General features: G+C 37.3%; 1 long non-coding RNA gene across 1 annotated transcript; it reads left to right on the forward strand.

Moving 5' to 3' along the window:
- Window positions 1-2,216: 2,216 nt before the first annotated feature.
- On the forward strand, window positions 2,217-12,437 carry LOC122103762. Its single transcript, XR_006146830.1, has 3 exons — window positions 2,217-2,228; window positions 9,037-9,041; window positions 12,264-12,437. It is a non-coding gene; the product is annotated as an uncharacterized LOC122103762 (long non-coding RNA).
- The last annotated feature ends 351 nt before the right edge of the window (window positions 12,438-12,788 follow it).

Raw genomic sequence — 12,788 nt, forward strand, 5'->3', positions numbered from 1 at the left:
TTTGTGCCTAGTCCTTCCAAAAGTATTAATAGATAGCTAGAAAGACAGACAGACAGATAGATGCATATACATATATACATACATACATACATACACACATACATAGATTCTAAGCCCTGGGGTGATTGTACTAGGTAGTGGGCCATGGGCAAGGTGTATGGACCAAGAGTGTGGAGCCTTTATGAGTGGGTCTTAGCACCCTTAGGCCCCAAGGAGCATGTCTGCCCTGCTGCTGTGTGAAGTCAGAAGAATACACCATCTGGGCATAGAAGGGAGTCCTCACTACACACTGAATACGCAGGCCTCAGGAACCGTGGAAAGCAAAAGTCTTGTTTGTGAGTGGCCCAGTCTGTAGTTTTGTTACAGCAGCTAGAACTGATTATGACAATAGCCATGAGCAATGATTTTTCTCTCAGCATAAGCCACCAAATTGTCAAACTCAGACCACAGTAGGTAGCAAGTCTAGACTATTGAAAGAGTATAAATTATCTTCATAGTATATACATATATATATATATATGTATATACTATGAAGATAAATATACATATAGGTTCTTTGCTTTCTTCTTGTTTTATCCTTTGGGGAGAAGAGGATCAATTGAATAAATAGGCCATCAACTTTTGTATTAGAACATAGAAAATGAGAAATAAACCATCAATTAGCAATCCATAACATGTTCATACATGTTAAAAATTGTGTATACCTAGAATACCTGTAATTAAAAGCAACAAGTTGGCTTTCAACATTTTAAAAAAAGGAAAAGAAAAAAAGAATATGCACCCCATGTTCCATGTACTAACAAAATATATGGGACTCAGATATATCAGATTTTTCTGGGGTTTGGGTTAAAAGAATGAAAGAATGGAAAATGTTAGCCACAGAACTATTAGGCAAACTTGTCTCTAGATTCATAAATACTTCCTTTTCTCCATTCACTCTATAAAAAAAGAGATAGGTTCTATATTTTAAGTTTTTACTAATCGCACCATCAAAATTCATTTTATTGAATTAAACACACCTCCTAAATCTCTCAATGTTTATAAATGCAGCATTTAGTTCATTGAATGCATTCACATTGTTATCTTTCAGAGCATCATACTAAGATGTTATTAGCATATTAGCATATTTATAATCCTGTGAGAACCTAGGTGTTATATCATTGCTAAGCCTTATGGAACATTTATGGACATGTTTTATGATTTGCTAATGTGTGCTGTGAACCCATCAGTCTGTTTGCAGTGGGGAGGAAGTGAATGGGAGGATGGAGGGAGGGAAGAAGGGAAAGTACTTTGTTTGATGTGTCTATGGTGGAGGATGGGAAAGGAGGGGGGAGAGGGAGGGTTTAATCATGACACATGACCTCAGGTGTACTTAAAGGAGTCAATTTGGGAGGACTTAGTAGTGAGTGTGTGTGTTGAGCATGCTTAGAATTCTGGGTTTCATTCCCAGGACCACACACATAAATAAAAGACTCAGTTTTAACCCTTTTATGAAATGTCAGCTGCAATAAATAGATGCTACTTGTATGCAGTTATTCAATGATTATATGTTTCTTTTCTTTCTTTCATTTTTCATTTCATATTTTTTCACAGGGGAAATCTCTGACATCCAAGAGGTTAACAAGTCTTGTTCAGTCTTACTAAATGGATAACCTTGTAGCATGGAAGGAGACTGATGTCATCAACCATACTTTGTAGCTCATTCTTGTTACCTGGAGCAGAGGATGTTAGACCAAGATGTTGCATGAAGGAAGGAGCTAATTGTTCCCTTTTGTGTGCACATGACAACGGCATTCCGTCTGCAAGGAACTCCGCCATCTCCATTTCCCACTGTTGTCTGCTCTCTTCTGCCTTCTACTAAGCTGGACTTGGGTCTTTTCCTTTTTAATAAGTTCAAGTGAAATAAAACTTTTATTTCTCCTTTTCTCTATTTCTCTTAAAGCTTCTGCTAAGACACACAGTTCATTGAAAATTCAGTCACAAACTGGAAGAATTGTTAAAGAAAAACAAGTATATTATCAATAAGTATACACAATGGCTTCACATGTATTAAACAATAAATTAGCACAGAAAGGTTCATTTCACCTATGTATTTAGTCTAAAGCCAGTTGTGTCTCTCTTGTCTATGTTCTTAGTTAATGTTTCTTGCATTTATTTTTATACCATATTTAAATATGAAACACCCTTTACTCCAAATGTATTAAAGTTGACCCCTTCTCTGTAAATTTGTGTATGTTTATATTGTTTTATCTTTCATTAAAAGATGCAGAATCTCATGGCCCTTGTAACTTTTGTCTTAGGTACTAACTAAAAGATAATGAGAAAGAACTAGAGTTGCAATTTAGGCTCTCACTTCAAAATGTAGCTCAGGTTTCAGGTCAGAGTTCAAAAGTCTAGGTCCAAATTCCCATGATTCTGAATGACATGTCTTGCCATTCGCCTCTAGATACCAAAGAGAGACACATGGTGATGGGCAGAGAAAGAAGATTTTATTTTTGACATAGGTATGTTACTAGAAGACAGACTTCACATCATTTTCGGCCATCTTTAGTCATAGATACATTTTTCGGCCATCTTTAGGTATAGACACATGCTTTCTTTTCAAATAAACAAGGACTTGCTAAAGGGATCTGTATAAACAGCCCCAGTCACAGGAGTGGTCCTATAGCCAGAAGTAGCAAGAAGTGGTCTGTTAGCCCATGGTCTCCCATTTAGGTTAGATAAGGCCTAAACCCTACCTGACCAAGGTCCTTGAGGACCTCCATTCTTCCAGACAAGATGTTTTTGCCCTTACCACTTGAGATGAACAGCTGGGCTCTCCTGAGATGATTCCTCCTGCTGCAGGTTGTTGGTGATTGCTCAAGCTGCAGGTCATGACCTAGCTTCAGGGACAATCTGTTCTATGAGGCTCACTGTTGCTGAGGGTTGTTTGAGCCACTCATATAAACATACTATTTAGTCAGTACTATCCTTCCTGTGTTACAAGGTGAATGGCTAAGACAAAGGTCGACACAAAATGGAGGCAGACACGCCAAGCTTTTCTCTAGCTTTTAGTCAATTTGTACTCCCAAGTAAGAAGTCAATACTTTTTCCAATAAAAGCAGTTTAAGTACCTGTTATAATAGCATAGCAGTCCAAACTGAGAGGCTGAAAGTATTTCACTTGGGGCTAACCAAGGACAAGGTAAACTCTTCCCACTGAAGAACACTATAAATTTTGAGAGCCATGGGAGGGAGATGCTCTGTCCTGTGATGAATTTCCCATGGATGTTGAGGTGGGAATTGGCCCGGAGAGTGACTTTCCAAGTTTTTCTTTCTTTCTTTTTGTCTGTCATGGGGCTGGAACTCTGGGCCTGGGCGCTGTCCCTCAGCTCTTCAGCTCAAGTCTAGTGCTCTATCACTTGAACCACAGCGCCCCTTCCAGTTTTCTTTTTTCTTTCTTTGTTTTTCTTTTCAGGTCTTCACTTGGGAGGTCTTTTTCTTTTTCTTTTTTTTAAAAATTTATTTATTTTTATTGTGAGAATACCGTACAGAAGAGTTACAATTACATGGGCAAGATAACAAGTACATTTCTTATCAAGCATTGTTGCCTCCTCATTGTTTCCCCTTCCCATCCCTTCCCATACTCCTCCCCTCCCCCCACCCCCCACCAAAATTGTTAAGTTCATTTTTCTACATAACGACTTGTACATCTCATTCTTGCAATGGGTCTGCCTGTATCCCTAGTTAAACGATTTGTTTTTTTCCCTTCCCCTCCACAAATTATACCAACATCAAATACAGTGAAAGTATGGGTTATACTGTGGGGGAGGGACATACAAAACAACATAGAAATCATCTTAAATAAGACAGAAACAATTGCATGAAAGGAAAAAAAAAGAAAACATTTGAATACTTATCTTGGGGTTCATTCCACTAACATCAACTTATCTGGCCTTTTCTGATTGACTCAGACATATACTAGATATTGCAAATAAGGGAAACCATGGGATCTATGTTTCTTTGGGCCTGGCTTACTTCACTTAATATAATTTTTTTCCAAGTCTTTCCATTTCCTAACAATTGGGGCAATGTCATTCTTTCTGATGGAGGCACAGTTTTCTGGTGGTTTATTATAGATAAGAGTTGCCCAGGCTGGCTTTGAACCAAGATCCTCAGATTTTAGCCTCCTGAGTAGCTAGGATTATAGATGTTAGCCACTGGTGCCTAGCTTGATTTTTTTTCTTTAAAGCACAATTCTCAATATTTTTAAAGTCCTTGGTTTTAGCTTTCTGATGGTTAAAGATTCCTTTGAGAGTAGGTTTACTCACTAGCATTTAGAAAGACCATACGAAGCACTGACCTGAGCTTGACATGTCTATATCATCTCTTATTTCATCTTCACAGCAGCCCTTCAAGTCATTTCTGCAATGTTGAAACTACTGAAGAAGACAGAGGTTAAGCAACGTGTTTGAAATCACATAGTCAGATGTAGGTTGAGAGCACAAGAGAGGAAATGCCTTCTACTCTTCTAGATTCTCAGCTGGTACTCAGTGACAAAAAATAGTTTGACAAGATAAAAAAATTCAGATTTCCTTAGTGGGAACTTCATGAGATATCTTCATGAGGAAATAAGGACCTGAACAAAATAGTTAAAGCTGAGTGTCTTTATGCTACATTTGGGCAAGAGTAGAGAGTTATAGAAAAGGAAGATACAGTTAGGGAAAATGAGTTAATCTAGCAAAGCCCAACTGCCAGAATTGCTCCAGCATATCCCCATCTTTAGAGATAAGGATGATTCTTTCCGCTAGGTTTGGTAGGCTACCTCTCACATTAGGATCTGGGGATGGATTTTGGGAACATCAAAGACTTTCCAACATCGGTTATTTCTTAGTTTCCCTCACTTCAACATATTCATTGTGCAAAACATCCTATCTTGGAATTTGTATGTTCAGAATTCCCACTGGCATCAGGCGCCAGTGGTTCACGCCTGTATTTGTAGGTACTCAGGATACTGAGATCCAAAGATGATGGTTCAAAGCCAGCCCGTGCAGGGAAGTCTGCGAGACACTTATCTCCATTTAACCACCAAAACAAAATGAAGTGGAGCTATGGCTAAAAAAATAAAAGCCCACGGATAGCACGTAGGCTTTAAGTTCAAGTCCTAGCACTGGTGAGCATGCTTGAATGCACGCATATTGTGCGCAAGCGCATGCGCCCCTACTCCCGCCCCTCCCACATACAAATCTGACTACAGGGTCTACTGTAATTTCCATTTCTTTTGTAAAAAGTTAAGGGGAAATCCACAAATGTTCTCACAGAGGAAATATTGTGTTAAATGTCAGGCTATTCACATTAGCCTCCTGGACTTACATAATAAACACGATTCACTTTAAGGTTTGGATTAGACACACGAATGGTTGTGTACCAGGAGACGGGCTACACCTATTTACTTGGAAAAAAAAAAGGATCCAGTTATTAAAGCCTACAATTACTGTATATAAAAGTAAATTCTGAAATAATGCCAACATTATAAAGAAGTCAGCATTGGAGTTTCCTAGCTAGTTAAGAGGAATATCAGAAAATGGAAGAGTATTGGTAACAGAAAATGCTATATAGATTACCATCTAAAGGAAAAATTAAGTAAATGTCTATTACAGATATTGTTAAAGAATATGTAAAATACCAATTAAGTTAATTGACATTCTCCTTTAAAAATATAAATTAGGATAATCTGAGCCAGACTACACCAAAGCTATATTGAAGCTGTAGTTAATCAATACATTCTTTGAAGGAAATCAGTGACCCAATTAGAATATATTGTGCAACCAATGTCCCCTGTACACACGATTGGTTATTTCAGCAGCTCGCATTCACAGAGTGTCAGTCCTTCCAAGACAATCATATCTCCAATTCTAAGTACTATATTCGTGCTGAAAAGAAAGGCAGAAGGCTGCAGTCTCACATAAGAAATATCTAGAAAAAGGACACCTAGGTTTCTGGGTTCCAATTCATAAAGCTTTAGGTAGCCTAATGACATATTTCATTAGGTCCTAAAAGACCTTCCTGAGTGAGGCACATATACAAATTTTGGAACTCCTTTCAGCTAACTCCAATAAGCCATTGTCAATTGTTTTCTATCCCACCAAAAGACCATATGATCTATGAGGCACAAAATAAAAGCCAAGGTTCAGTGGAATAGCATGGCTCACATGAAGCATTTTCTTTTCTGCGGACCATATTAACAGGTATTTTCCAATGACCCACACTTTCTTCAATCACATTTTAATTTACTTCGTTCTTTAAACTGTATTGACCCAATTCTGACATCTGCAATGTTATAAGAATATTTTCTGTAGACCTGCAAAACAATTTCTGCCTACATCAAAACAACAGGAAATTGGCCATCAACCTTACATAAGGTATCTGCTGACAGGTGTCAGGAAAATAAATGAAGTCAGAAAATCACCTTTGTTATGACAAGTACCTGACTTGACCTTGCTGCTCAGGAGCCACAGTTGTGTCTCTGCTTCTCTCCATTGGATGTTCATTTCTCATTTTATGATGATTTTATGATGATTTATAAATAATTGTGCTCTAATAATAGAAACAGACGCTGTATTTTGTCATGAAGCAGTGCTGGTATGCTACCAGGTTGATTTATTACAAACATTTTGTCACCATATATATGAAGCGATTGAAAGTGCCTATTGAATTTCCAACAGTTCTACTGTTTCCTCTAGCTACCACTTTCATAGTTTAGCAATTTCTTAAACATCACTGGGAGACCCCCCCCCGCAAAGGAATCAGTTCATCCCTTGAGTCATTTTTAAATATGGTGCATGTCCTGAAGAGTTTAAAGAATGTAAATGATAGGGAACTAAACTCATGCATCAAATAGAGGTATCTCATACAGTGTTTGTATGATTGCATTTGCATCCTTTTTCTGAGAAGTTCATACTCCAGAACTCACTCATTCATATGTCGCATATGACTGGCCCTTTCAAAAAGCATAAGACTCTACTTGAACTAAAAAATGAAAAATGAGCTGGGTGTGGCTTAAGCGGATATGTGTTTGCCAGATAAGTGCAAGGCCCTGATCCCTGACTACAAAGTCCAGTGCTGTAAAAACAAAATTACACCAACTCACTGGGAATTGTTGCACTATGCACTCTTGTGATCCTAGAAGGCTGGGGCAATTGGATCACAGGTTCATGGTCAGCGAGAGCTGCATAGCAAGATCCATTGTCAAAAAGCCAAATCAAATCAACACAAAAAGTCACCAAATAATGTATCAAGCACAGCAGTTTGTTAGTTTAAAATTAGATTAAAATTAAAACTTGCATATGCCCTTGGATGTTCAGGGAAGCAGGAAAGTTTTCCTGGAGCTAAAATTTAATGTGTTTGTAACATCACTTTCAAAAAGGCCTTTAATAGTTTTGTAGACTTCAGTGCTTCTTGATTAATAAATTGATTCATAAATCTGAATGTCTTTATTAGGTTACAAGATCTTAATTATTTTATACTTGCTTGGAAATCTATTAAATTGGAGCATGCTCAATATTTTTTAAAGGTTAATAGCATCTAACTCCAGTATTGGTTGAACAGATTAAAATTATGTATGTAAGTCACAAAGCACAGAACATGATACATAATTAGTAAAAAATAATTATGTTTATCTTACCCTTTTAATTTTTCTCCAAAAATTTATCTTTGTAAAATAAGCATCCAGATTCCCTCTTCTAAGTGATTCAGGGATGAAACTTGGGAGAACAAACCTGAGTTAGGGTATCAGGGCACAAGTTATCTTGGGAAAGGCCAAGAGTATAGCCAGATATGATGGAGAATTAAGAACCAATCAAATATTGTGGGTAAAACATCATGATCAAAAGGGTGAACCAAAGAGTAATACTGAGTTAAGGCAAGAAGACTGTGTCTAGTAGACCTGGTTTCTGAAAACTGAAGCCTGGAAATAGACACAGGGACTTTCCTTGGGGAAATCTCTAGCTTCCCCAGTGCATAGGGTAAATAGCTGGGGTGCCAATATCCTCTTCAAGGACACACCCCCAATGACCTAACTGTGTGAGTTATCTTCATGCCAAACAAGAGTGCAAGGCCTTGAGGTAAACCTCCAGTACTGGCACAGAAATAAAAAGTAAAATACAATGCACTATGGGGGAAGAACCTATAAGAGAAACAAAAAAAATCACATAGTACATTTTAAATACGTTAAAAACAATAACAAGAAAGAAAAAAAAACACTGTGTCCCTATCTTGCGGTTCATTTCACTTAACATCATCTTATATGGTCACATGCACATAGCTTTTCACCTTTTCTGCTTGTCCTAGACTTATACTAGTTATTACAAATAATGTATAACTCCTCTTTTCAATCAAGCCACAGGAAAACCAAACACCACAAGCAAACCAGAGACTCCACAAAGAGAGTGGTTATGGACACAGGGGACCCTTCCCTCCCACCCCAAATTGAAGAACTCTTTTTTCTTACCTGTTTTTTTTTTTAATTAAAAAGTTTCTTTTTTTCGTCATTTTTATTTTATGTGTGTGTGTGTGTGTGTGTGTGTGTGTGCTTAACTTTTTTCTTTTTTGGTCTTTTTGGGCTATTTTTGCATGAATTAATTGCTGTTCTGCTCATTCCCAGATATATATCCATCTTCGATTATTAGACTTTCACCTTCATTGTGTGCACAGTTCATTTAGAAATTGATTACTCAATTCACACACTCTCACCATAATGCTTTTAATGTTATTTATATTAGCATTATTTCTTCATACATATATAATTTTTAAGTGTTTCATTTTAATTAATTAATTAATTTTATTTTTTTCTTTATCTCTCTCCTCCTTTCCTTCTATCCTTCTCCTCTCTCAGTGTCCTGCATTTTGTATATACATTTTTCTAATTTGGGGAGGGAAAGTGAAATAACAAAATGCTGAAACAGGTTGACCTATTGTAACAATGAGATGTACAAGATACTATGTTGAAAACAAAATTTACAACTAGGGGTGGGGGGAGTTGGGGAGGTGGAGAGGGAAGGAATGGTAGGAGAAAAACAAAGAAGGAGGTAACAATGCTCAATAGGAAAGGTACTCATTACTTCCTCATGTAACTGAAACCCCTCTGTACAGTATTTTTACAACAAAGACATATTAAAAAAGTAAATACCTGAATTATGGGTATTAAAACATAGACAGATGTAAAGATGAAAAATAACTTTCATGAATTGTTTTCTCATCAAATTAATATTTTTCTTGTTATCTGCACTCTGGGACCTTAGGAATCTATGCCATCTATCACATAAGATTTTCTTCCTCAACGTACCTCCGCTGGCCCACTGCTGTCCCAGAGGTCTCTCAGATGTTGCTTTTCTACTCTCCCACTGGCTTTTCTTTTTTAAATTTTTATTTTAATTTTATTGCAAAGGTGTCCAGAGGGCTTACAGTTATGTAAGTAAAGCAATGAGTCCATGTCTTGTCAAACATGGCTAACCACTTTCCCTTCCCCCAAGTTGTAAAGTTCACTTCCAACATAGTGTCTTATGGGTAATGTGTTGCATTGATTCAACGCTTCTCCTTTGTATCACCATTTTGTTTTTCTCCTTCTCTTCTCCATATCAGATAAATGTATATACAAAACAGGGTACCAACATTAAAAAAAAATAAACAGTAACATCAGGGGATAAACCAAAGGAAAGAAAAAATGGAAGAAAAAGAAATAAATTCACACAATACATTAAAAACAACACCAACACCAACAAAACCTCTTGTTTCCATATCTTGGAGTTCATTGCAGTTAGCATCACTTTATATCGTCATATGCACATAGTTATTGAGCTATTGTGATCTTTTGCTAGAATTATCCTAGATAGATACTAATTATTACAAATTACGGAAACCATGGAGCCTATGTTTCTTTAGCTTACTTCACATAATATGATTTTTTCCGTCTTTCCATTTCCTTATGAAAGGGGCAGTGCTATTCTTTCTGATACAAGCATAGAAATCCATTGTGTATCTATACCACATTTTCTTGATCCATTCATCTACTGAGGGGCATCTGGTTTGGTTCCATATCTTACCTATGGTAAGTAGTGCTACAGTGAACATAGTTGTGCTGGTGGCTTTAGAGTGGCCTTGTTTGTGTTCATTTGGGTAAATCCCCAGGAGTGGAATTCCTGGGTCATAGAGGAGGTCTATGTTTACCCTTTTGAGGAATATCCATATGGCTTTCCAAAGTCTGTCTTTAACTCTCTCCAAGGTCCTGCTCTATTTGGCCTTAATTAATAATATATCCTTTAATATTTTCAGGAGATATTGCAGTAAAGTCACAGAAGGAAAAAAAATTAGAGTTTTTTTTAGCTAGTTTTACATTCAAGACTCTCATGCCCACTGCCCAGCTTCCAGCCTCTGTACAATGAAGGAAAGATAGACTTTAAGAATGCCATTGACTAAGTGACTTTCTTGTTAGTTTTTATGGTGATAGATTTTGTTTTTAGATACACTCTTATTTCGCTGTCATCAGACCACTGTACAAGCTGTCTCTCATCACCACCTTGCCTCCTTTGGTCTACCTAGCTGTCCTAATTCCTCAGTGCTACCTGGAACATAGAAAGTGTGAATCAACCATTCCATGCCCTGGGTGTCAAGATGCATTTGCATTTTTTGTTTGTTTTTGGTTGTGGGGTCTGGGCACTGTCCCTGAGCTCTTCAGCTCAAGGTAAGTGCTCTACCACTTAGACACAGTGCCACTTGCAGTGCATTTGCAATTTTTATTACTCAGTTTTGAAAAGTTATCTTTGAACAAGACACATTATGCAGGAATAAATCACAAACTAGGTACTAAAATTGAGCTGTCTCAACATGACTGTTGGAACACTGCCCAAATCACAAAGACAGGAGAAATAGAAAAACCTGGATTTCTTTTTTGTAAGTTTTTTTTTTAATTGTGAAAATACTGTACAGAAGGGTTACAGTTACATGAGCAAGGTAATGTGTACATTTCTTAACAAGCATTGTTGCCTCCTCCTTTGTTTTTCCCCTACTATCCCTTCCCTCCCATCTCCACAACTACTACACTGTCCACCAGCCTAAATTGTAAAGTTCGTTTTCGACATAACGTCTTGTACATCTCATTGTTGCAATGGGTCCACCTGTATCCCTATTTAAACGATTTGTTTGTTCCCTTCCCCTCCTATGGCCATACCACCCTGAATGGCCTCATCTCTGAAAACCTGGATTCTAGGTCCTGAGTTGGAAGGGTAACAGCGGGAAAACCTTTCTATCTATTTGACAAATCTGACATCTAGTGGTTATCTGTGATTTCTACAGTAGCTAAATGAGAGTTCTAACCTTGGTCAAGCTGACTGCATCTGAAGTGTTAAGTGGATGTTGCAGGTCACCTGACTGTTGAGGTCAGTGGGGATAGGTTAAGAGATGAAGAATGGAAGGCATGAAAAACGCTCGCGTGCACATGTTTGTGTGTGTGTGTGTGTGTGTGTGTGTGTGTGTGTGTGTGTGACCTATTTACAATCTGATAAAATTAACTGCATCAGCCATATGAGTTCCACATAGTCATTTCACAAGGACAAGGTGACAGAGACGAATGAGCATAGCTTGTTCGCTAATAATAACCACAATGACATCTATTGTTAATGATCCTGTTCAGTGTGTCTTCTACTAAATGCTTCGATTATTCCTGTCTTCCAAATTCAGCATTGTGGTATTTATTTTATAGATGAAACTAAAGTTAACTGACTTGCTGAACTACTGTATTTTTATAAACAAAAGTTAGAAAAGCCAGACAACTATCCTAGATCCTTTACCTTGTTACTCGGTCAGAGTAGTCAGCAATACTTTAAAGGAACTAGAATGTAATTTCTAGGGATAATATGACTCCCTCAAATACAGTTGCCAGTTGACAATGAAAATGTCTATTTTGTTCCCACTATTGACTAGCTTGAAGGAGTGAGTAAAAACAGTTCGGTTGACAAATCAGTGTGGGTTCATGTATCCATAAGTTGGAAGCAAGTTGTGTTTGGTATATTGTTTCTTTTGTTTTTCTGTTTTTTTTTTTTTTCCATCATGCCTGTCCCAGGTCTTTATCTGATTAAATATTAATTTTAAAAAATTATCAAAAGTTAGGTATTGCATTAAGAAAAGAATCCATCTCCAAATGTGAATCATGAACCTTGACAGTGATTTAATCATTTTACTTTCTTTTTTAAAAATATCAGGTTGAAAGTAAAAATGTTTGCTCAATGTGAGCCTCAGCGATTACAATGACAAAAGACCTTTTTAAAAAAATAATCTAAATAGCATGATAAATTTTCATATAAAAGTAACATTTCAATTTTGTTCTTAATAAGGGTTTAATGCCTTTTATGAATTACTGGTTTAGCCTAAGTTTTAAAAAATGTATTAATGCATATGCCACAATCAAAAGTTGTTTTTTTTTCTTGTTTTGGTTGGTTGTGTTTCTTGAACTCTGGCCCTGGGTTCTGTCCCGGAGCTCTTCAGCTCAAGGCTAGCACTCTACCACTTGAATCATACTGCCACTTCCAGATTTCTGGTGGTTTATTGGGATAAGAGTCTCACAGACTATCTGGCCTTGGCTGTCTTTGAACCGCTATCCTCAGATCTCAGCCTCCAGAGTCGCTAGGATTACAGGCGTGGGCCACCAGCATCCACCTTCAGAGGTCATTTCTAAATCTGCGTGCTACAGTAGAATTCCCCTACTGGTAACCTTCCTCCTTATGCAACTTCTCATATGTCTTGATTCTTCTCTATTCA

This window comes from Dipodomys spectabilis, unplaced genomic scaffold, assembly GCF_019054845.1.
Source record: "Dipodomys spectabilis isolate Male_0828 unplaced genomic scaffold, ASM1905484v1 ptg000019l, whole genome shotgun sequence".
NCBI lineage: Eukaryota > Metazoa > Chordata > Mammalia > Rodentia > Heteromyidae > Dipodomys > Dipodomys spectabilis.